Here is a 25,659-nt window from a genome sequence, read left to right on the forward strand (position 1 = left end):
TGTTTATGGCCGCTAATAACATCTGCAGTGTAAAATAAAAATCTTCCTACATTTTTCTAGGATTAATAACACTTGTAACAGATAGATATTGCGCGCAGTTCTTTTTCTCGCACACGCATACGCAAGAGGAAACCAGCGTTTGCCGGTCGACGCATCCTCTCGTTGTTTTTGCACGCGCGGGTACGCTTTTTAGTCTGCGCCGCGAAGGTGGCAGAATGGCATAACAACGATAGTCTGGCCGGTACATTAGCAGCAGGTTTAATTACAAGGCCGAAGTGGTGGCAGCAATAGCGGCGGCAGCTTGGAACGGAGTGCTCGCGAATAGTCGCTCGGTGCTATATTGATTCCCGAGATTGTCCGGCCGCGGGGGAAAAGAGCGGAAAAGGTGGTCCCTCTCGAGTATGTGAACTGACACGGAAAGTTGCGAGGGGATACGAGGGGTCGTGCTTGGCTCGCGAGACACGTTCATTGTCTCCTCTCTTCGCGATCACCCTTTCCTTCATGATCATCAACTATCTCACGTCCCACTAGTGGACTAGCGGCCTCGAACCAGTACCGAGCGCCAAATCAAACGACGAGCTAGATTGTGGAGAGAAATTAAGAAATTGCTAGGATTATTTTGATACGTGCTTCGTCGCAGTCTTCTTAGGTCATCCGAAAGTTTCCCGCGATAATTGGATTGCGTTGAGAATTTCATAAATATCGACATATGTCGATAGAAAATGAGAACAAACAGTAATTAGCAATTGCAAATTATTATTATTATTATTACTATCGATTATAGCAATTCTCCAAAATGTCATTATATGAAGTATGTGATAATCCTGTGCATATTTGAATCCGCATGTTTTAGACAGTAATAAATTCGCGTTCAGACGTCGTACAAAAACTATCTTGTATACACAATGGATACCAGTATCGTCTTCTGGCCGGTAGCGAGGAAGGTCGACGCACTGCGGCCGCTCCTACTATGCCATCCGCGATTGGTCGTCCTTTTCGCGCTCTGCCGATCCCTTCGCGTGCCTTTCCTTTCAGCCGAAAAATAAATCGCGCCGGCGGACCGATGTAACGGGGAACTTACGAGCGTAGATTCGGAGCAGAAAGACAAGACGCATCCTATGAATAATGTATCGGCAGTGGCTCATTATACGGGTGAAGGGTCAAGGGCAGTTTTATATGTGAAAACATGTACGGTCGGCTGGCCAAGTAGCCGGTAGAACTATTGCTCGTCATTCAGTCTGCGCCGCAAACGCGCTCTTTAAGTTCTGCGAAAGGAAAGACACGCATAGGACTCGCGGCCTGTCCTGCTAGGCTCGTAAATATCTACTGGTACTGGCTCGATACTAATCCGAATACAGATGTGCTCTCGTTTTATTTATTGCCAATTCGTATATGAGGGATATTAAACAAAAGCCTCGTTTTTATAACAACTGTAGTAGGTTTATGAAATATTAGATTATTGTTTACGAAAAATTATTTTTTTTACATAAGTCTATTTTGATATAATTTTAAGTATTTTGTGACGCGTCTATTAATTAAAATAAGTCGTATTTAATAATTTGAAGTAAGATCCGCAGTTTAGATTGTAGATGTCTTGCAAAAAATTTCTTTCTCTTAACGCTCTCATAAATACATATAAATAAAGAGAATACTTATAATAAATTAGGAATCAAGAAAACTCGAGTTACACGCAATTTAGTGTGCGATTTTAAAACCTCTGAGAAAATAATTTTTTAAAAGATGTACTCAAAACAGATTAAAAACCGCTTTCTCTTCGCACTATCTAAATTATTTTCTTTGGCGCCCATCACGAGACATTTCCCGATGTTATTTCATCCTCGAGTGCGCCACAAAGAGTACGATGATCGACGCGCTACTTTAACTTCAGCGTTGCTCCATCGACTTCGCGGCGTCACACGAATCACCCGAGTTTAGATCTCGTGGAAAGGTGGCGGTGCTTCCTGTCGCAAGATGAGAAAAAGACGGGCAGGGGGGAGCGATAGCGGGAGCAGCGTCATGAGCCGGTATAATTAAGGTAGAAGAGATCCGAGAGAGCGAGAGGCGAAGGTCTAAGAGTAAGGCAGGGGAAAGAGAGAGGGAGGGAGAGAGAAGTGCCCTAGATCACCGGACGTCTAGCAGCGGAGCTGTGAGCGCAGATAAGGACCGCCACGGCGACGGCCAAGATGGACGGCCGACCGGTCTCAGCACTAGCCGGGCTCTCTCCGCTCCGCTACCACGTCGCTAGCGAGAGAGCATCTCCTCCGCCTGCTGCCCCCTGGTCCCCAGAAGCTTCCTGGGGATCCTTATTTATACGCCGTCGGCCCAGACTAACGCCCATTGTCCCATTTCACCCCCGAGGTAATCTGCCGGACGCAAATCTAAGGCCCTGATCCTGCGGGCTACCACGAAAATCTATGACGCCTTTAATTTACACGCACCACACGCCCCCGCTCTCTGCCGCCGCCACCGCTTTCTGCCTGAAGTCGCGACAAGAGAGGCCCCCAGCCGGATCCCTTCTGCGGTGTCGAAGACTAACGAAAACTCACTCGAGCGACGAACTTCGTCCTTGACCGACCGGTCATGAATATCGTCAAGTTCTGTTGCGAAAAAAGTCAAATGTATATTAAATTTGATAATCTTTAATCTCGTGAATAGATAGCGCTAACTTCTTTTTATCGGAAATAAGAAGTTATAATTATATTTTAAAAATGTGAACTGATAAGTTTATTATTAAGAGTATGTATAAAATTATATAAATCGTGACAACACACAAATTGTATTAAAAACTATTGATTAACATGTAGCTCTTATCACGTCTGATTGCTCAAAATATTTTGCGACAAGCTTTAACTTCGTGTCTTTCAGCCGGCCGCAAATATTGAACTTTCCTAAGCACACGACCAGATTCGACGATGCGATCTATAGAGACGAGCGTGACGGAAGATGTAGTTGCGGGTGTGCGTGTGTGGGAGGGATTGGGCGATGTTCCTTCCAAAATCGAGGTGGTGCGCCGGGGCGATGGCCTGGGTCAAATATTAACGTCGGGCCCGATAATTGCGAAGTAGATTGTAGGAAGGGCGGGCTCTCCGCAGCCGCGCGATCGGGCAAACCCGGAGTCCTCGTGCCTGATAGCATCTCGCCCTCTCCATAAATATGTCGCAGTGAGCTTAACCCCCTTGCCTATCTGCGAGGCACGAAGTAGGGGAGGCATTAATGTCAAACCGAGACGCGAGTTATGGCTCCCCCGTCAATTCCCAATGAATTCAGCGTTTTCGGCAGGGAATCGATGCGTTCCGACGAACGGCCGAGCGAGCGAGCGAGCGAACTCACTCGCCAAATCGCATATCATTTTTTACGCTTTTCGTCGTTTGTAAAATGTGCGGCGCGTTTCTACCCAATGTTGCCGAATGATCGATTCCGAACCGCCGTTTTGACGACGATAGGAACTGTATTAAGTAGATGATACATACATTTTTATGCTACGGGCGGAAGAAAAATATGATATAATAACGTATAAAAGTTTTTTTTCTAATAACGACATACTGTAAGGGTTTTTCAATGTATTATTTTACATTATGAAGAGAAGATATATTTTAGTCAGATTATTTTGGAAAAGAATTTCGTATAAATAAGTTGTACTCGTTTTATGAACTATGCTCATATATTCCAATACATAAAATTATTTCAATTCAAAAACTATTTAATTAAGATTAAAACATAATATATTGTACAATTACTTGTAGGAATAATTTCATTATTGATAAAAAAAAGAAGAAATTTTTAGAGATTTATGATAATATTATATTATTTGTATTGTTTACATCGTTATATATATATATATTATTGTTATGAAAACGGACGATGCAAGTAACGATCGGAAATACGAGAGCAACTTAAATTTTCTGTTTTTTGCACACGAGTTGTCGATGGCCAACATCGATCATTGTGTCGTGGTATCGATGTGGTATCCGAAGACGTATCTTGTGTTTGTGAAACGAGGAAAAGACCGATTGATGTTCACCTATCGACAGTGATGGAACGCGACATCGTTTCTTGACACGAGCGAACGCCCGATTATTTGATCGTTATAATTACATGTTGACGATACGATGATATCAAAGTTGAATTGTCACGTAATTTTGCGATATTCGCTCGCATTACGGATTTAAAAGTCATATTACGATCCGAAAGATTTTTTTTATCATCTAGTATAGCAAAGATTATAATACTGCTTGGCGAAGAATGCCTGGCCTTTCACATCTTATCTCCGAGAAAACCTTTCGCGAATCCTTAAAAGATCGCACGGTGTCGTAGCCACGAAAGAACGCATCTTTGGCGATGTCTTGAGTAACGATATGGTTATGATACGGGAACTTGGATGTCTTCGAGGAGGATCCGGCCTTTTGTGAGTCGATCGACGGTCGAAAGAGGAGCGACTTCGCGGCTTTTACGGGATCATGCGAGCCAAGTGCAGACGCGATTTCGCGGTGACTTCTCGTAGGTGATACAAATAACGCAATCAGTATGCAGGGGGCTCATGCATATTTCAGAGGGGGTTACGAGGGTGGCCGCCGCTAAGAAGGGTTTATGACGGGGGTTGATCCGAGGATCCCCATCAAACCGCACGAGTCTGAATATCGAGGCGAGGCCGGGGGCAGGGGCAGACCTCTTAACTCCTGCAAACTCATTACAATAAATCAAGCTTTGTTCTTCGACCGAGCGAGGGCTGGCTAAATTCTGCGGGTGCTAACCCTTCTGCCCGTCCTACCTTCATCCCCGTGTCGTCTGTGCCGCACTCGTCCGTTACTTGACTTTTGGCGCTCTCCGCATTTGTTTCTTAGATTCGTAGCGCATAACGATCGCATTTATCATACTTTGTAGGGACCGTGAGCAGCGATTATCGTAGCATAGCGAAAGAAGTGGCTTGATATATTCATTGCTTCTAGTAAAAAACTTTATGTACGTATTCAACATTACGATCATCTCCTAAAGTTCTAGCTTGTTTAGATTATAATTAATAATGCGATTTGCTTTAATTATGTTAATTTATTATAATCCATAGTTTAAATTTAGAGGCAGATAATAAAAATATTTCATTGATAAGTATATCGTGGCATACTTGGTTAACGTGAAAAAAATATGCTTTTGGTACTTTAATATTATTATTGAAGTTTAAAAAAATAATTTTATATTTTTTGTGTGAAAGAAAGAGGAGGATTTCATTTTCAATTAATAAAATCTAGGCTATTCGTCAAATATTTATAAAAATAATTTGTGTGATAATATACTGAAAGAATATTTAGTAGTTCAAGTGATTAAACAATTAAACAATATTTTATTAGCAAAATAATGTGCTTGTAAATGCTGTTGTGAATTCAGCAGTAACATGTAATATTCGTCGTTTAATCCGAAAAAGAATAGAATCCGTAAAAGTAACTTGCCACGCAGCTCACATTTGCATCCCTGAAAAAGGCAGTTAATATAGATGGTGTATTTGCAAAAGAGAAGGAGAAAAGGGGGGGTAGGGCATCGCTGACTTTGTGGTAGGATCGCAGCACGGATTTGTACGAGAGATACAGGGGGATATCAGGCAGATGCTGCATTCTGCGGAGCTCCACGTGCTACAAGCGTCGACATTGACTAATGATGGCGTGGCGAAGGGGGTGAAGGGGGTGCCGGAGGGCCAGACAGCGCGCCCTGGAACAGAAAATTCACCCAAGTTCACGCGACCTGTTGCACCCCCTAGCTCACCGTTTAACCTATAACCTGCCCGCCAAACATGGGTTTAACCTCGCCTTATCGCGTTATCGAAGTGCTCGGACTAGCCGCTGCGCTTGCCAGTCGGTGTTTACTTTCTTTCTCTACTTCTGCTTCGGTTGTCAATCTACTTCTCTCGCAAAAAATATGCACCGCTTATCGCGAGGAGCTTGAAGCTGGTATTTACTTTGACGTGTTCGGATTTCGATATCGTAGACACAGAATATTGATTCCTACCTTTTTTTTTTCGTAACATCGCAAGTGCGATAACTAGTGTACGATAAAATTTTTGGCATTTGTAGCATTAAAAATTGAACCTATGAAAATTCTTGTAATTATCAATTATTGTATATATAGTGTGCAGATTCTTTTCAGTTGGTTAATAAATAATGAAGAAAACGCTATGATGAATTATAAAGCATTATATGAACTCTGTCGTTACATCATTGCGCAACTAACATAGATTGCTTTTGAATTTCAGAAAACGATCGGATTATTGGAGCATCGAGGATTCATGCTGCGATCGCAGAGTATCACGAATAAGCAGCGGTGAATTTTTTTGGCATATTGAATGCTACGGTTGCAGCTACGAATGGTGAGTGCTAGATATTAAGTTTTTTTTTATAGCCGCATATTTTTACATTTTTGGTATATAAGAGAAAGCTATGGCAGAATTTTGGCTGCACAGCGGCTATAATAATTCTGTAAATTCTGATAGATTACATAGAATAAATTAACATTTGATAAATCATTAAAAGCGTTCTCGATTTTATAAATATTTTAATATTTTAATAAATGTTCGATAATCGATAATGTATGATGAAATATTTTTTAAAATAATTTATGTCGTTTGAGAAAATATATAGATAACGAATTAAGACGCTAAAATTTTGACAGTTCTTAAGATCTGATAGGTAATAAATATAATAAATGGCAAAAATGAAAATATCTCGCAAGAAAAAGCTAAAATTCAACATATATTTAACGTCTCAATTTTTTTAGCCGTTTTTATTAGTTTAATGGGCAATATTTGTTCATGTTATCTATCAGAATTTATTAAAATTATTAAAAATATAGTCAAAATTCTTAATAGTTTTGACTTTTTGAGAAATAATAAACCGGTTTCACACACGCGATTTAAATTCAGAATAAAAGAATATTACGGCTGTTATATTTTCTTAAAATTAATTTCTTTTGATGTCAGCTATCTAAATTAATTTGTTGCAAACACATTCGGTAAGATTTTCTTCTCGCTCGACAGTAACAGTGCGTGCCGGCACGCAAGAGGTGGGGAGTGAGGCTTGTAACCGCGGATGGAGGCGCTAATTACTGCACTTTCCTCGGACCTATGCCCGCTTATTATTCAGTCCGAATCAATCTGCGTGCGACGACCGCGAACGAGAGGGCGCGCGTCGAACGAAAAGCAAATTAAATTCGGCAGCCACGTTAACGTGATTACCGGAACGGGGTCCCGGCAAAAATATCAATCGCACGTGTAATCCCGCTTAACGAGTGTACCTTTTAATTAATCACCATTTTCAATATTTCACCGTCGCCGTGAGCGAGCGCGCGTCCGTGTGTATGCGCGACGCATATACGCGCGAGCGCGTATGATTTAACACCGGCAGCCTGGTGTATGCATTCTCTTCCTGAGCGGCGCGAAATATCGCCGCGGCATTACGCGTATATTATCGCGGGCACGCACTTCGTGATTGAATGGCCGTGTCGTACGTATTACGTTGCACGCTGCGTGAATGTCGCGGCTGCACGCGTGACTCTTAAGCCGCGCTTATCTGCGCAACGAGAATTTCAATTTGTCCTCGGCGTGGAATTTATGCGAAAACTTTAACGAGATCTAGTCTGCGCGCGGCGACGTACGATATGTTGATTTTTTGGCGTACGATTTATACGCCGCGATTGACGGGGTATTAAAGAATTATACAATGGTACATTGCGTAATGCTATTATGCTTGTGCGATATGTTCCCCTCACAATCTATATCGAAAACGATATTAACAAGTTTATGCTATCGCATAAATTGTCCAGGAAAATAACCGTGCTTTATGAGATTAGCAACGTGAATGCGCGCAGCCTTTCATTTGCCAGTTTTAAAGAAATTATTATAGGATTAAATGTCACTCTTCGATATCTTGTTACTTATTTCCGTCATATACTAATAAGGAAGCGAAGGATCAAAGCTTATTTTATATTTCTCTAAAGCCCGGAGGTCATCAATATATCGCGCTTGCGGATTTAATCGCAATTTCAGATTTTTGTGATACACGGCGCGATTGGTCTTTTATCAAAGTAAGATATCAATTCATAGCGTAATCCTCGGACGGGAGGCACGCCTCCTACGTGCCCTTCCTTATTGGCCATTCTTCTTATCTCGAGATTCATTCTACCAATTACCGCGGTCCTGTTCTACATGAAGAAATCAATCTCTTGGACATGCAGCCCATTTCTAGGTAGAGCTGAGTTCAAAATGCTTATTTCGCTATTCTAGAAATCGAATAGGTTCCATCTTTTATAACGTCGAGTTTTCTAAAATAACACAGTCTTCATTTAGACAGTGATTTTTTTTTAAATAGCACTGCAGCATTTTGAATTGTTGTTTGCAAAAGTAATGAATTTTTTTAAAATGACGTAGAGGAAAAGTTAGATAAACCATTTTCACCAATATTTCAATGATCATTTTCACTTACAAAATTTTCATTTACAATAAAATTTACAATGCTTGAGCATAAGTAACACATATTCTATTCTATTCTTATTATAACATATTCTAAAAACGAATGGTAGAGCATCGTATCGAATAACAATGTTAAAAACGATATCAGCATTAATTAGATCGCTGATATATGTTTCAAAGCGCGATATTTAAGGCAAGTCTTGGAAATCGATATTATCGTAGAAGACGAACTTGCGATTCCGCGAAAAACGCGAAGCAAACGAAAACACCTTTTTTATCCATATCATTCAGCGAGTAATCAAAATTAAGCATACGGATAAGGCGACTCTCGGGAGATAATCACTTCCATTCAAGTACTTAAACTGACTCAGCTGTGTCAAAGCGATTCCGCCGCGGAACAAGAGGAAACGGGGTTGAAACGGGGTTGAAACGTTTTAAAAGCGAGCCGCTGAGTTCGCCGGTTGATGAATATTCATGCCGCTATATAATAACATTTTTGAGCCACTGTTTAGCTAATCCTCCGGACTCATTTATCGTGGGAGGCAAGGACAGCTATAATTCTTGAAAACGCTCCAACGGCGTTACTATTATTATTATGCGAATAAATACCCTGGGATTAAGTGCGATGGGGAAACGCCGGGGCGCTTGTGCGGCCGTTGCATTTTATGGAAACAAACGTAAAGTAGTTGCCGCGCGCGATTTATAGTTGTAGCTCAGGTTCGGTGTTGCTGACGATTAACGACCGCCGACCGCACCGGCGGGGATCTTCGAATAAAATAAAGAAACAATTTGCAGGAGCTCGCGTGTGCGCGCGCGCCGAAGAAAGCTGCGCGGTCATCGCGCGGAAAATCGCTCGGAATAGATCGGAACGGCGCGATTGCGCGGGCCGATTTCGAGGGTAATTGCTGATCCGTTTCGGCAAATTTGCTCTTGGACTTTGAACCAGAATGGCCGGTGGTTATTACAGTGCCTAATAATGCTTGCATTATCGGCTATTACATGACTCGATATTGTCAGTTCGCTAATAGACTGATACCATCGGCAGCGAGGCCGGCGCGCGCTCTCAACTTATCCGTGCGCATTTTTACCTCCGTTATACCGCGGGCGCGGGTTATAATCGAATTTATTTGCGAGCGAGGTTTTGTAACCGAGCCAATAACTGCGAGCGCGTTCCGGCGCAGGGAAGACAGGAATTTTCGTATGCGGCTCCTTGTTCATGACCGGATTTGGGTAAGATCTTGGCAAAATGGCAATTCTTTCCTTGCGCCATTATCGCAAACCTCGGGGCTAATCCGTTTCTAGGTTTCATTACCGTGGGCGAACGCATCGGAAAGTCGCCAGCGAACTCCGTTGAGAGCAAAGCGACAACCCGACCGGCGTAGACCCGGAGCTCTTTAGCCGTCTCTGCCCCGTTGCCTCCCGTCTCCTTCCCCTCTCGTCCGCGACCACATACATATACATGCCTATACCAAGAAACAAAGGGCGCGTCTCTTCGTTTAATGCTACCGCAGTCAGGCCTCGGAGAGATTATAATAATCTCGGTTTACGTAGCGTCTCTCGAGCTGGTTAATTTGAGGAGGAAACTTCCGTCCGTAGGATCCGCGAGACTCGTGCCACCTCTTCCGCACTCCTTCCCCTCCCCTCACCACTCTCTTTCTCGTCTTCGCTGCCGCGTAGTCTCCGTCGCTCGTATTCCTAAGCTGATTCGTAGCTAAAGTCGCTTTAATCTTCCGTAAACTCGCGAAATTCGAGGCCGCCCAAATCAGATCGTAAAAGCGCCGCGTTAAGCAAAACCGACAATGCAACCCAAAACGTCTTTCTCTTTCGTTCAGTAAAGTTTGAATACCGATACATCCGCGCGCATTAACTCTCTGTTAACTATTCCTGTACACAACTCAATAGAACGAAATAAAAGATATAAGTGTAAAAAGAAGAAACATCTCGAAAAACATGTTCCAAGTTATCATTTTCATTAATGAATTAAATTCTTGTTTGTTATTCTTTAACTGGATAGGAAAAATAAATTGTCACGTGAGACGATTCTTGCTCGCTCTCTTGAAATTCTTCGCTCTATTTCGCATCTACTTTCGTCGAGGGTCCATTTAATTTACTCTGATTATTTGTTACGACCGTCCATCGATTGAATCCACTTTAACGACTGCCAAGACGAACAGAAGGCATTTCACTTACTCGTAAAAGAATTGCGATTAAGCACAAAGCCGGGTCGGTGAGGGTTGGGTGATAGAGAAAGAAAGAGGAGAGAGAGGGAGAGAGAGAGAGAGAGAGGAGGAGAATTCGTCGCTTCACAAGGACGGTTCTTCGAGTCGTCTTTCACGAGGATTTTCGACGAGGTCTCCCCTCGCCTTTAAATCATGAGCGCCCTCATAATTTCCGTGGAGTCAAACAAAAGACGCGTAAACAATGGCCACGGGAAGGATGAGAGCCGTCGGTGTCAAAGGAAGCGCCGCTTAAAAGTTTAATTCGCTAATTGAACCCGCGGCGTAGTCGCAACGCCGACAATAACTGCGCAAATAAACTTGCGAGTACTTTCAATCCGTTTTTCCTGTCAAAGGAAACGCGCGCGCGGTAGGCGCTGCAATTTTGTTCAGCCCGGACGGACGCGAAGGGGCGACCTTTTTTCCCCCTCATCTTGCTCGACGAGAGTTCGAGCGAGAGAGGATAAATAAATTAGTAACTCGTTGCCTATTCTCTCCCGCTGACGGCGCGCGCCCGTCCGCGTTCCCGTGGAATGAAAAGTACGTGCAAAGTTTGAACACAGCGCCGAGAAAAACACACCTGCCCTTTTTCGTTTCCTCCGGCTGCACTTTGGGCCGCGCGTCGAAATTATTCCCGTATTATATCTGTGTCGTTTGCGCGGAAGAATCGATTTATCCGATTATGCGTACACTCGATCGTATTTTCGCACGGTCGATTTTGTGTGTAAACGCGTTTTATCGAATTTGGTCGCAGCCCTTTAGAGAGGCCGCGTACTTTAATAATAATAACCGCGGCCGCGCAAGGTTTACAACGAGTGCTTATTTTATTCCATATTCGCGATTATTGTACATTATTTCATTTTTACGCGGTTTTATCACATTCATCGATCGTTCGTTGCTTTAATGCGTATTACCGTTCATTCTACTTTTATCACGGCTATTTATTTTCTGATTTATCTCATCCATTTGCGCTTTCAATCACGTATTATTTTATTTCCGCAAAGTCCGTTCCATTTTTCGTGATTCGGTCATCGTCAATCATTTATTTCCGCTTCATATCTATTGTCATATTTCATTCCGGCGATTTATTTTAATAAAATGCCACGATAAAGCTACAAAAATTTATTCCGACGTAATTTGTTGACGGCCATTCATCCGCCCTACGTCGAAGTCGAATCACTTACGGAAACAAATGTAAATGGATGTATATAATTTTTATGGCAGAGAGCGACCAACACTTCATCATCGTTCGCGTTACCATGATCAGCAATCTCGCGACGTAATAATACAACGACGAATCACAATTTTGATCAGAGTCACACATATTTCCTGCGTTTCTCTGTCATATACCTCGAAATACCTTGAAACTGCCCGTCACATCGGAAGAACTTTGCCGCGAACAAAGGCGAAGAACTTGCTACTATGAATATTTCACTCCAGAGTCGTTATGCTTGCTCGAGCTCTTGACGAGGAGCGGGCGATTTCGTCGTTCTCGTCTACTTTCCGTTCGTTGCACGCCAACGAAGGTAGGAGGAGGTCTGTAAAGACGGCGATCGGCGTACATCTTGTCGATCGTGCGTGCGTATTTACTTGTCCGTGGGGTGGGAACGTTATCAAGAAAGTTTTGGAATTTCAAATCGAGATCCGGAGCGTTCGACCCTCTCCCATTCCTGTGCCCGATGCTCGTTGCTTCCCGATCGCGGTTTGACGTGATTTTCGTGTTTTTCTCTCTCCGCCCGGGGATCGTTGTCGGGCTTTGACGCGAAAGTCCCGCGCGTACGCCAGTCTGCGAGGATATTCCGGCGACGGGGAAGACTCCGGCGGCATCTTTCGGTCCATTGGCCCGACAGAATGATGTAGATTCGTCGTCGTTGCGCGCTCCGCACACGTCGCGTCGCGGCGGAGGCAGCCGCGCCGCCATTCCGCACGGCCATTCGTTCCGCGGGATGACAGACGATGATTTGTGACCGGTCTCGGCCGCGAGCAGTTTCCTGATTTTTATGTAAGAAGACCCGAAGATGGCGCCCGGAGACTCAGGTCCCAGACGATCGTAAATTAAGCCGATACCGCGTCTCAGCGCGCGCGCGACATGTACCTGTGTCCCGGATACACGCATCTCGCGGTCGCGAGAGTGACGGCTCGGTTTCATAAGTCGACGCTTTTTAAATCGCCGCACCTGTTCGCGCGCCTCGTTTCTACGGCGGCGAAATGTATGGAAGGTTGATGTTATCGCGTAGGCGAAAAGTACTGTCGGGCAATCATATTTCTATTTTAAATGCGGCTTGAGCAACAATGGAAAAATTTGAGATATTAACGATTAATCACATTTACGGAGAAAAATATCGTTTATAGCAGAGCAAAGTAAATATTTATAGAAATTCCAAAATATATGCACTTTCATACGAATAAAAAATTAATATCAAAATTAAACATTCGACACAATTGGTCGCGACACAATTAAATATTTATTTTATTTTAAATAGACAATCATTTTATTCTATCTTTCGATAGCTCGATTGCCAGCTAAACGTAATAAACGCCAGATCAATGCGTGATATGTGGAATAAATTTCAAGACATCGCGAAGTAGGTCGTATTATGAATTGAAGCGACTCCGCAGTCGTTTTCGCGACGAAGAGGTCGCGATGGAAAACGGGTCGCGCGTATATTTATACACCGCTAAAAATCGCTACAGTCGCGATAGAATAATGAGTGACAGCTGAAACATTGGCGCTTCTACATATTGCAACTTTGCTCCGATTCGACGATACCAACGTGATTCCCTGTTACCACGTGAAACGACGAGAATTTATAATCGCGCGGAACGGTTAATACATGTAGATGCAGGCGTCACGTCGTCGTCTCGCGAAAGAATGCCCCGCGATGCTGCGCGGCCGACGACACGTTTTCTCACTCACGTGCAATGAATCAGATCCTCATTTCCGAGATTGTTTCGCGCTCCGCTCTCCGATACATCATGCAACACGTTGCGTCCCTCTAGCATAGCGCGGCGCGACGCGCGGCAACGGCAAGTTGAAGTCAAGTTTAAGCTGCCGTCGCAAGACGACGCAACCGAGAGAAGTTACGCGGCTGAGGTGATATGTGTCAGGTCCACAATACTCGGGCGGGGACTCGACTAAGTAAATGTTATTTCCGCCGGTGCATAATTGTGACTCCGTCGAGAAACGCCGTGACGTTAATGTTAAGGACGACGACGGGGAGCTTGGCACGAGACGGAAGACGCTGTTTCGCCGACGCCTACGCCGCGACGAGTGGTGAAAAACGGGCGGCGCGGAACAGCGAGTTATACACGGATGATGGTGCCGCGCGTAATTAATCGTCCGCAGCGTCGCGTTTGTCCCCGTAATGAATGCAAATCGCGAAGCGTGTTGTCCCGAATTGCGTTACGTCTTAATATAGTGCGTGGCGCGGTCTGATATTTCTAGAATGAACGAGGAAACTTTATTACGTCCGGGTTAGTAAGCCACTTCTCTCACACGCAATCGGCAATTCTCCAAGTTTGTCGATTAATCTAATTGACGTATTGCGATTAGGCGTTTATCGTGTCATCGGAGTAGATAGGCAGCAGTCGCAGTCACGTTCGATCGCGTCGGTCGTAAGAACGCGTTAATTATTTTCCAACAGGATAAGTAATTTCCAAGCGTCGTGGGATGGCGGTCGGGCGGACGGGACGAAGGGTTTGTTTAGACCGACGAGGAGTAGTACGTAATCATCCGCAGATGAAAGAGCTGTCGGAGTGTCGAGGCGAACGAAAGGCAGCACAACAGAGCCACTCTGTGCTTTGCCTCGAACCGTGGTCTTCCCCCTTTCTACCTCAAACCCCCGAGGGCCTACCCTCTCCGCGCGTTTTCCTCTCCCCCTCCTTACCGTCCCTTTAAATTAACCGATCAATCGGGCCACACCAACATTTCCTCCGACATCAAACACGCGTCGCTTTGTGATAATTAATCGTCAGTCTTCGAATGGCGCTACCAAGCGGCGGTTATTGGCAGTCTGATGAAATTTTTGCGCGGAGGAAATGGCGACCAAAAGGAAAGCGGACGCGGGACCGGCGGGAAAGAATACTTTTTGACGTCAAAGGGTCGAAGAACGTTCCGCAGGATTTCACCGGCGCGCTTGCTCGCGCTGCGCGCCCGCGCGCGCGAGCACGCTCACGTATTACGGGAAAATCAAAGGTCGAGACTATTCGCCTTGAGGGCTCAAAATACTTTTGATCTCGCATTACCGTATTATTAATTCAACGAGCGTGACATGGGAATTAAAGAGCAGACAGTCTCCGATGCACATACGCGGATCTTATCGGTATCGTCGCGCTCCGTATAATCGAAATCGGAGATCAAAGCGCGCTTCGGTTTCCTTCCCTCTCTGTTTCCTTTTCAATTCTTTCTTTTGCCTCGCGTTGCGAGCTTGCGTACTCGGGCAAGAAATCATTACCGACGTGTTCACCAATTACGCAATATTACGCGTAATCACGCGGCGAGTTGCGGCGAAAGAAATCGGAGAAAAGATCGGGAAGGAGGAGAGGTCGTCGTCGAGTTTCGCGGTTCTCCTTTTCAGCGGACTCTCTTAGTGGCGCGCGCGAAAAATCGTCGTTACAATTAAGTCTGAAAAAGTCTTGCGGGATGAGCGCGCGGAATGACGTCTCTGTTTAGAAGCGCAGCCGGAGAGTCATGAGTGTACGACATTCTAATTATTCAACAACGTATGGCTCACCGGCGGTCCGCGTACGAGGTATCTTGCTAATAATAGCTGTCCGGCTTGCGGTTTACGTAGCCGGAGTCCCCGTAGTCAAGAGGTTCGTGTAATCCCTCTGTGAAAGCTCACCCTCCTTCGCCACCAAGTCGAATGGGCGAGGGAGGGGGCAGAGTAACAGTGTATAATAACGGCGGGTGTACCTTCGCCGCGCGGCACTTCAAACGGAATCGTCAAAGGTTCATCGAGTAAGAGTAATGTAATTCCCTTGTTACCGTATATCCGATCCACGGCGCCCAGTCTATTGCACGGTATCCGCTTCTGAGCAGAGCGGCATTGTCTCAAACCGCATGCTTCCCGTCTCTGCGCGACAGCATTGAATTACGCTGCTCGCTGCTCTTTCTTTGTTGCGTAGCGCAACGTCGCCACGGATTCGATGAAGCTTTCACGCGCGTTTCTGTGTATTATTGCGATAAACGACTGTCCTGTGTAATCTCGCTACCCGCTAATCCATTTATACAAAACGCTCGCTGCGCTAAACACATTTTTTCTTCATGCGATATGCAATCTAATATATAATCATTAGAATCATTAAAGTCATTTGCACGAGACGTGACACATTAGTTGACTGGAAAGTTGTTTTGAATTATACCTTGGATTACTTTGCATTATTTACAGCTTCTAACACGGCAATAAATAGAGAAACGTGTCACAGCATTTTTTTATCATAAGAAATTTACTGATTGTACATTTTTAATCTCTTTCATATACGATTACGAATTGAATGTTACTTCTATAAATATTATAAACAGGAAATTAATGTATAATTTAAGATGTCGGCTAACGATTTCATGATTCTCATTCTACAAGATGTTTCTTCTTTTTTCCTATTCAGCAAACTAAGGTCTTTCTGGTGCAATTGGAGATTCTTTCCCGCCTGCCCAAAGGTAACTGCCCGGGCATCCATATATATATATATATATATACATGTTTATTATTTAATAAAAACGTTATTGTGGTGAGCGAGGAGACACGGATCGTGCAATAACAGCGTCGCGGAGTAAGATTGGCGTCGAATCCGGCGAAGAGCAGGACAAACAGACGGACGCAGATATTGGGTTCGTCTCCTCCTGCGCCCTCCCGAGGATCCCGTTGTCCTTCCGCTCTTTCGTTTTGTCGCGATCCCTCGTGTATGCGAATGCGTGTGTGTGGACGCGCGCGAGGACGCGGAATTATCTATATCCACCCGCGTGTTCGTGGCTCCAGATGGCAGCAGTGGCCATTGCCGCGGAAGCCGCTGAAAGTCACCGATGTACGACGATGTGCGCGGGGGTGTACTACGCCTATGTGTGCTTTTCTCTCGTGAGCGAGAGAGAGCTATATGACCAGAAGAACATTGTATTTGGGGTGGGGTGGGTCGGCGAGAAGGATGAGGGAACGCGGTTATATTGGCGCGGAGGAGTGTGTCAAGCGCAGCCTCCCGGCTCCGCTCCGCTCTCCGGCTATAACGTGATTCGAGCGGGACAATATATTATTTTAATGTTTTAATATCGTGTCGGTGTGTGGTCGTTCGGACAACGCGGTGTCTGCGTTAGGATGTCCATGCGCGCTCCGCCTCGTCGTCACCGCCGTCGATCCGATTCGGAACTGATAATACCGGAACCGCCTCGTTCGCCCTCGCGTCTGCTCCCCGTGACCCTCGGTACTTTTTCACAAGTAGCTTGTTAACAAGCGTGAAGAGAAGTTTATTTCATCTTTCTTATGCACCGCGCGCCGAATGGTACATTTATGACGATGCTGATACTGGCATATGCCTTCTGAGTTATTGGAATATTTGCAAATAAAATTACATAATTAATAGCGCATTTAAAAATAGAAGCCCAAAAATGAGAAATGAAATCAGAGGAATGAATGAAATTAATTGAATAAAAATATTGAAGATGCGGTAGAATATTTAAAGGGATTATGCGCAATTAAAAATGTAACGTGAAATATTTCATTGTAACATCTGTGAAATTTGCGCGTCAAAAATCGTATTCAGAAATGACAATTAATTTAAGGATTGAGGACACGTTTGAGAATGCAGATTTTATTCCTTTTATTGAACTCGCTAATATACTGCGTCAACTGTAAATCTCTGGAAGATTTCCACGCTTCTGCAGCAACACACAGAGCTGGAACGCAACGGTGGTGTTTGCATCGCGGTACTGCGTGTTCTGGAAAAGAAAAAGCTCGCGCACCGTCGCATTGTGCTCTCGCGGCTCCTGGTTCGCGGACGATTTAACATGGGGGCGATAACGACCGGGATAAATCAGCGCCCGTCCGAACGAGGCGCGGCCCGAAATCAATAATAATGGGCAGGAGCCATTAGTAAAATTAATAAATTATGCCACACATTATGTGCGCATTGTGAGTCGCGCGCTAGCTCGTCGGGGTAATACGTCGTAAATCATATTAGTGAATAATCCGCATCACCATAACCAGCCGCACGGGCAGCCGTTGCGTTTTGCGCGACGACAAAAGTGGTATTAACCGTTCGTTTGCCGTTTACGTTCTCAGTGTTCTCGTAATCATTGCGTAAGCATACGTAAACATCGCCGACTTCCAGACAGTGTTGCAGTAAGTTGCGACAACTTAATCCTTTTTAGCAGTAAAGTTTCCACCTCTTTACAACAATCAAGAACAGAGTATGATCAAGGCGTTTTCACTTGCTATTCGTCACATATTTTTATTGCGAAACAAAAATGAATATTTTTCCTTCGATGTCGCTTTCCTAAATTTGGAGAAAAATTCCGGAACTCGTATGAAATATTTCAGCATTTTTCGCAGTTTATAGATGCATGTAGGTCGTTTCTTATCTTGTGAGTCTTTAAAAATATCAGAAAGTAATGATATAATGAAATTTCAGTGAAATCTTATCTTACCCAAATATCTTTTATAAATTAGAAAATTTGAACGGATATTAGAGAATGTTAAAAATAAGCTTGTCTTGAATTCGAATTAAATGGATGAAAATGTCTGCGTGGAGAAAAAGCTTTTGTCGCTCCGACACCATCGGCGCGAGAATTGTCGAAAAGTTCGCACGAATACGATGGAACCGGGCCGCAGTTCTTTTCCTCGTTCGTATTAGCGAGCGGAGTAGCCGGTTACCGGTTGGGGCTAGGTATCTATCGACGGGCGCATAGCTTCCTATTAGCGGGGCACTTCATACGGACGGGATCCTGGCTCTCGCTTCGCTTCGCCTCGCCTCGCCCGTGGGCGATATCGTATAAATGTGTCGTTAATTACTTACCCCGCGGCCGCGACACCGCCGTTCTCCTCCATCGGCGTTCCTCCCCTCCCCACACTCGCCACATCCCTTCTGCTCCACAGACCCGTCACCTCCACCGACTGCCTTCCGACTGCACCACCTACGCCCCTCTTTCTCTCACCCGCTCGCTCTCTTTCTCTCGTCTCTCTCGTTCTCCCGCGTCATCCCTCGATCGCGCTTCTTCCCTCTTCACGCCGTCTCTTCCTCCTCCACCTCCTCCGGCACGTTATGGCGCCGCGTGTTAAGGAAACTAATGTTTATTTGAAAAACTAATTGAACGGGACTCTCGCGTCTACAGCCGGCAATTAAACGAGATTACTGCAGTAGCGCTCGAGCCCCCGGGGGGATTAGATAGCACAGTAAGATATGGAACGCGTAATGTTTAACTACGGCTGCCGGCAGCCCTCTGAAGCGCCGCCAATAATTAATTGTTAGCTCGATACTGCCGCGGCGAAACCCGGCCGATATCAAAAAGCCGGAATAACCACGCGAGACAGTCGAGTGGCTCTTTCCCTTTACGCTTCTCTTCCTTTTTCGCGTTTCTCCTCTCTTCGTATCGTTCGCGGGTTTCTTCGCTTCTTTCGCTTTGATCATGACGCACGATATCCGCGAAGATGAAATACGCGTGTACTTGAGTATCTCAAAATAGAACGAGATTTGAATACGTATTGTGCGTCAAGTCACTTACCGTATAAAATCTTTGCATTGTAGAAATCAAATCTTGATAAAAAGACAAACGCATTTGTACGGTGTTTTCGAAACTGAAATTGAAATTTTTGAAACCAATCATAAATAGAGGTTTTGTAATTTAGATCAGGAGCAACATTAAAGAAATATCGCTGTTAATGTGATTTAACGTTTTATTCCGAATAAAATAATTAGAAATATTTTTGCATCGCTTAACTTTTTAACAATTACATTTAAGTCTTTCAAATATTTACCCAAATTATGTTTTCGTACCGCTATTAATTCATTAATTTGGAAAACGGGGCAAGTCGAGTTTTGAAACATTATTGCTCTCAATGTGTCAGACGCGAATATAAACCAATGCAGTCGTTACTGAACCACTTTGAAAATAAACGATTTATGTATCGTCGCAGATACAAATTTACATCTTTTATTACTTAGCAATTTTAATCGGAGAGCGATGACGCACGTTCATTAGCGTCCAGCTATGAGAATACCGAACGGGCGCGTAATCAGTGGCTTTGCGGATTTGCATCGGCGCAACGACAAAGTGAACGATCGCACGTTAGCTACGCTTCGCGAATCGCCGCGACGGCGACGTCGCGGCTCGATACACGAACGTCTCCCTGGCTTTCGCTCGAATAACGATACGCTCTCACGTGCGATACTAGTTATCTAAGCGACTTGTGCAGCATCTCTATCTCTCTTTCTCTCTCTCTCTCCCTCTTCCTCGCCAGGCGCGCACACAATCGAGCTCCTCTCTCCGAAGCTATCTTTCCCCTCGTACGTCCTTTCTCTCGCTCTCTCCCATTTCTCTCTCTCCCTCTTCCGCTCCACTCATTTCGCAGGCGGCATTAAGTGCGACGTAGGGATATATGTGGATGAGAATCATATAGTATACACCATCCCCCCGCGCGAGCTCTCACGGTGTATACACGTGTGCCGCCCTCCGTGCGGTGTGTGCTTGGGCCTCGGGGACGTACTGCTGTCCCAGCAACCCTGTCTCGCTCTCGACCACTACACATGCCATTACACACCCACATCCTGGACGGAGACCGTTCGTTCCCTCTCTCTCTCTCTCTCTCTCTCCCTCGCCCGTCGCAGCACTTTCCTCCGGCTCGCTCGCTCGCTTCGTTTCCCTTGCTCGTGCCGTTGCAGTATACACGAGCGGAACGAGTGTAGGGAGACGATACACTGCTCTTACCGGAGCTGCTGCCTCCGCTACTCCTGGACCCGCGTCCCTCACCCGTCCTTCTCCCCCCCCTCACCCCCCACCGTGTTATACCGACAATATATTTAGGAAGCATGTAGGTTAGCTATCCCGTCTGCCGGGCCGTCCTCTGGCGCAGTATCGTCCTCTTCCGTACCCCCAGAAGCGACCCCGCAACCCACCCGGGGGCCGGCGGCTGCCGATACTTGCTTGCTGCAGATTAATGCAACATCGTAACGCGATAGTGTCCGCTCGCCGAGCCGCAACCAGGACTCACACCATCTCCGCTCGCTAGCCCCGCGCGCCACCGGGACACTCCGGGCTCCCGTGCTATAACCCACGAAACGCCGACCCCGGCAAGTTCGTAACTTATAATTATTATCTGGCTACGGCCTCGTGCTCGACTATGACATCAGCCAACGGGAGACGAATACGATACTTCCGTGCTCCTGACTATTACCTCGGCTATGCCGCTATCGATGAGAACACGCTTTCCCACAGATGAATCTTTTGCGCGGCTTCCGCTTAGAATCTTGAATAGCTTTAGCGATGAATTAAATTAACAACGTGAGAGAAACATTGAAACGCGTGCCGTTTCATAAATGTTCGAGCTTATTAATTCACGTTAAATATTAAAACAATAATTATCTAATGTAATTTTGAAATATGTATGTTTGAAATATCAATGCTTTTTAATAATTCAAAATTGCATTGATTATAGTGTTGAAAACCGAATATTCCTAAAAATTATTCCGGAGATTTTCGGCCATTCGCCCATAAATGTATGTACACCTGTGCACTATGTAGTCCAAAAAGGATGTCGTTTCGGCCGAAGAAAGTTTCCAGCAGGAAGCTCGTTGAACTTAATCGCACCGCGGTGGATCTCCGTTCGCGTCGATGGGATTGCTATTTCCGTCGTAAAGTAGGTATTATATTTCACGCAACATCGAATCTCGGCCCCCCTCCGCGCACGAACGTAGTCAGATTCTCGGACTGATTTCCATCTTTTTCTCTCTCTTTCATTCTCCGCCGGCCATCCTACACCTCGGTGGAAGAGGGTCACCATTATCGCCAACCCCAACAAATTCACGAGAAGTAAAAGGGAGTTCATTGCATATGTGCGGCCAAGTCGTTCAGGGGTGCGAAAGGTCCATCCGGGAGATAGGCTGCCACGATAACGGTCGTATAAAGTAGAAGGAGACTTAAAGATGCCCGGCTATCTAGCGGATGGGACTGCGCACACTCGTTTCAGAAATAGGAAGGGATGCGTTGTGCCGCAATACGAATTTAATTTTCGGGACGCGCATAGTTATCGTACGTTTCCGCGACTCTTACAGCTTCTATTTTGCCGTCGTTACGACGATCGCGGGAAACATATATTACAAGACGCACTTGGGGAATGTAACTGTAAAACCGGGCAGCTTCTAATTGTGCAAACAGCATCGTATCCATTCGGAATTATTTAATTTTTTTAAGTGCGATAATCTCTAATCTTTTTACAATATATCGTGAAAAATAAATGTGTGCTTTATGTACGCTGCTCGTGTGATTAACTTTGTCATTTTTAAATGTTATGAAAAATTACTTAAAAATATTGTTAGGCGTAAAAAGATAAGGACGACGCTTTTCGAAATGATATACATATATATAGAGCTGACTATATACGCGGCTTTACTACTGGCAACACGAATCGTACCACGCTTGTTCAGAAATAATTATTTTTTCCCTTTCCGCACGGCTTCGTTCCTTCGCCTTATCGAGATCGTCGTATCGACGTCGAAAGGTTGTTACATCGAATCCGACAGGGCCGTCACTCAGCCGTCTTACTCGTCTCGACATCGGAGCCTGACGAGGTAGCATCGAGCTAACGTCGTTACTTTATCGATCGCGTTTTGCAGACGCGAACGAGTCTGAGAGACGTACAATCGAGAAATTCGATAACGGCAAATCATCGAGCTCAATTTCGCTCTTCGCGGTACCGAAGTGTAGTCTACGAAATATTTTAAAATTCATGCGGCATGCATGAAGCAACATGGAAGCCTGATCCCGTCGTCAAATTTCTTTACTTTGACTAACATCATCGATAATACGGCGATCACGCGATAAGAAAGAGTTGCCGTGTCTTTATCCATCCACCTAACTCCATTATCTTGAGATCGGCCCGTCTAGAAGCTTTCTAAGGAGAAAAACTCGAAAGCACCACCTACGTACACGGTGCATCCACTTGAAATGAGCTTAAGCTGGCAAATCCACGTTTACCATTGAATCCGGGTTAAACGATGTACGTGTGAGCACAATATGACATTTTCCTTGTAACGTATTTTTCTTGAATCATACATCGCATAGAGGCAATCTCTTCTCAAGTATCGAATAAAGCATATGTTCTGCTTAACGTATTGTTTACTTTAATATTTTGTTTTATTAATATATTTTTTGCACAATATATTATCTTTCCATACATTACGTGCGAGCAAAAAGATTTCAACAATTACAGTATCCAAATGCTTCAAGCGTAACAAAGATACATCGTCCGAACTTTTATCTAAATCAAGAATACGGGCATAAAAGCAACACAAATAGTCACTCCGATTTTACGTAGATTAAGTTAGAGCGGACCGTAACTTACTTTTCCTGTCACGAATCGGTCTCCTATATTCGCACATCTTTTTTCCGGCTTGGTTTATCCTCGTCGATGAAGAACGTTGTAGTAGTCGACATTGGTGCCGAAAGCGCGATATTTCGGGCGTAAAACATCGACAAACACGATGGCGTTACGTAGGTGCCCACCTAACTGGCGTGCCAACGGCAGTGATAACGAATGGAAGCCACTCATTGGCTCGCGATTTATAATCCCTCGCATAGAGTACGCGTGTATGTGCTTGCGTACGAACGAGTGAGCAGTCGGATAAGTGTATGAGAGAGAGAGAGAAGGAGAGAGAAAGAGAGAGCTTGCTCTCTTTCTCTCTCTCTCTCTCTCTCTCTCTCTCTCTCTCTCTCTCTCTCTCTCTCTCTCTCTCTCTCTCTATCCGCAGGTGGAGATACGCTCGCGCCAACATCGACATTACATTCCACATTAACCAAATTATGATTTAAGGTCTCGCATTGTCGGCGTGCCGATTGTTCACATCCAAATAGTCCTCATTCAGGGCCCGATATAAATTATAATATGCGAGCAATTACGTTGATGCGCATAGCGGTGCACGTGGAACTTCGACGCGGAGCGAGAAAGGGCGGCGGCGATGACGGGGGTGGAAGCGGGATACGTTGGTAATTTATTATTCGCCGTTACTGCTCGAGCGTCGCTCGTTGATGTCGTGAAAGGGAGAAACGAGAGACGCGAGAATTTGCTTGATAGCGCGCAGCAGGAATTGAATAGCCCTGTTTATTCGCGCACTCGATTCGCTTCGTTTCAAGAATCGCCTCTTCGCGAGGAATGTAAGAAATCGTCGAGCCCGAATTAACATCATGTGTCAAATTTTCGGATCAATTCTAATTGTTTGGCTGCGGATTTATCGTATTGTATGTGTGTATGTTTGTATACATTATATTTTGCTTTTATCATAAAATAATATTAAACAGAAATAAATTCGTATTAATATGATATTTTGATAAAAGTTGGATACATGACGATATTGATAATTATATTTAATGAGAGAGATAGAAAATTTCGGACTTTTGAAATTTTTATTTTTTTGACGCGACTATTTGATACGCCGTATTTAAATTTTTGGTAACTTTTCGATGAAATGATAACTCGCGCAAAATGCTGACGGTCTGAAACATCCAGAGAATGTTGAATCCTCGTCGGGATTTTCCGATACGACCGTAACACGTTCCTATGCCGCTGACCGCTTGTGATTACTTCGTCGAACGTCGGTCGGGGCTGCGGCGGGCAGAGATAGGCGGCAAAATCTTCACCGTCCAATCCGCAGCGAGCGTACAGTGCAAGGGATCACGAGAGCCTGGGCAGCAATAAAAGTGATGTACGGGTCCGTGTTCGCCGCGTCGGCCGTTCGCCGAAGACGACCGGAATCACCCGTCAGGTTTACGTCCCTGACGTTCATCATCCGGTTGACAGGCTTCATTGCCCGGTAGCCGTGGGAGAGACCGTTTTCCCCGCCGTCTGTCCCCGTCCTGACCTCGAACGTCTCCCCATATCCCCGAAGTGGCGCCACCGCCCGATAAACGGGCTTTCTCGCGATGATCTACGAGTCCCAGTTCGAAGACAACTCGCTTGCTTCTTCTTTCGAAGAATTATAAGCGCGCAGTCGATACCCGCGGTCTTAATCTTCACGTGGAATTAAACTCTGAATAACAGTTCCATTTGTCCTTTCATCATAGATTCCAACTTTTACAATTTTTATTTTCTTTTCCTTCGCGAAACATGAAAAAATTGCATCATTATTTCAAGAAGGAATCACTTTTTCAAATATTTCTTTCTATAAAAATCATAACTGTCTTTTCACGGCTATTGTATATTCCATCGACGTGAATTAGTCGATAATCATTTATCGAATATTTTTACTACAAATTCCGAATTCATGGTCTATAATAATTTCTGTCTAATTTTTAATATACATCATTTCTCCGCAGTAAAGACCTACTTATACCGCGCAAAACAAAATGTAGCAGCCGTAAGCCTCCATTAGCAGTACACCAGTGTACATTTGCAAGCGTCGTACGTCACGGGCCTAAGAATATTCACCCCGGAGACTCGGCTCGATTCATCGAATTTCCGTGAAGCACGCGCGAGGGCCATTTACGTTCTCGTCGGTGGACGTAGACCGGGTCGAAGTATCGTTCGTCCGACCGTAGATCCTCCGGGTGCGCGATCGTTTAACCGTCCCCCTTCGTCCTCTCGTTCTGTAATTAGTGAAAGTAGGTAGGGAAAAGAAAAAAACTAGAAAAAGGCAGCGCGTGGGCGACGAGGGGCGGGAGGGGGGACGAGGTGGCCGGTTGTTAGGCGGCGGAGGAGGTGGGCGGAGGTGGTAGGGCGGCGGTAGAAGGGTAGCCATAAAAGTTTATGCTCTCCATATGTTGTAATATAGTCGGTAGCAAGCGGCAGGGCGCGGGGG

At 45.0% G+C, this 25,659-nt stretch overlaps 1 protein-coding gene across 1 annotated transcript in view; it reads left to right on the forward strand.

Annotated features, from left to right (window-relative positions):
* The window catches only part of phtm (phantom), a 157,354-nt gene that overhangs the window by 4,617 nt on the left and 127,078 nt on the right, over positions 1–25,659 (forward strand). The window contains exon 3 of the mRNA XM_012372708.2: positions 6,239–6,352. The gene's annotated coding sequence lies outside the window, so the exon portion shown is untranslated. The remainder of the gene's footprint in view (positions 1–6,238; positions 6,353–25,659) is intronic.

Source organism: Linepithema humile, chromosome 5 (genome assembly GCF_040581485.1).
Source record: "Linepithema humile isolate Giens D197 chromosome 5, Lhum_UNIL_v1.0, whole genome shotgun sequence".
NCBI classification, from domain to species: Eukaryota; Metazoa; Arthropoda; class Insecta; order Hymenoptera; family Formicidae; genus Linepithema; species Linepithema humile.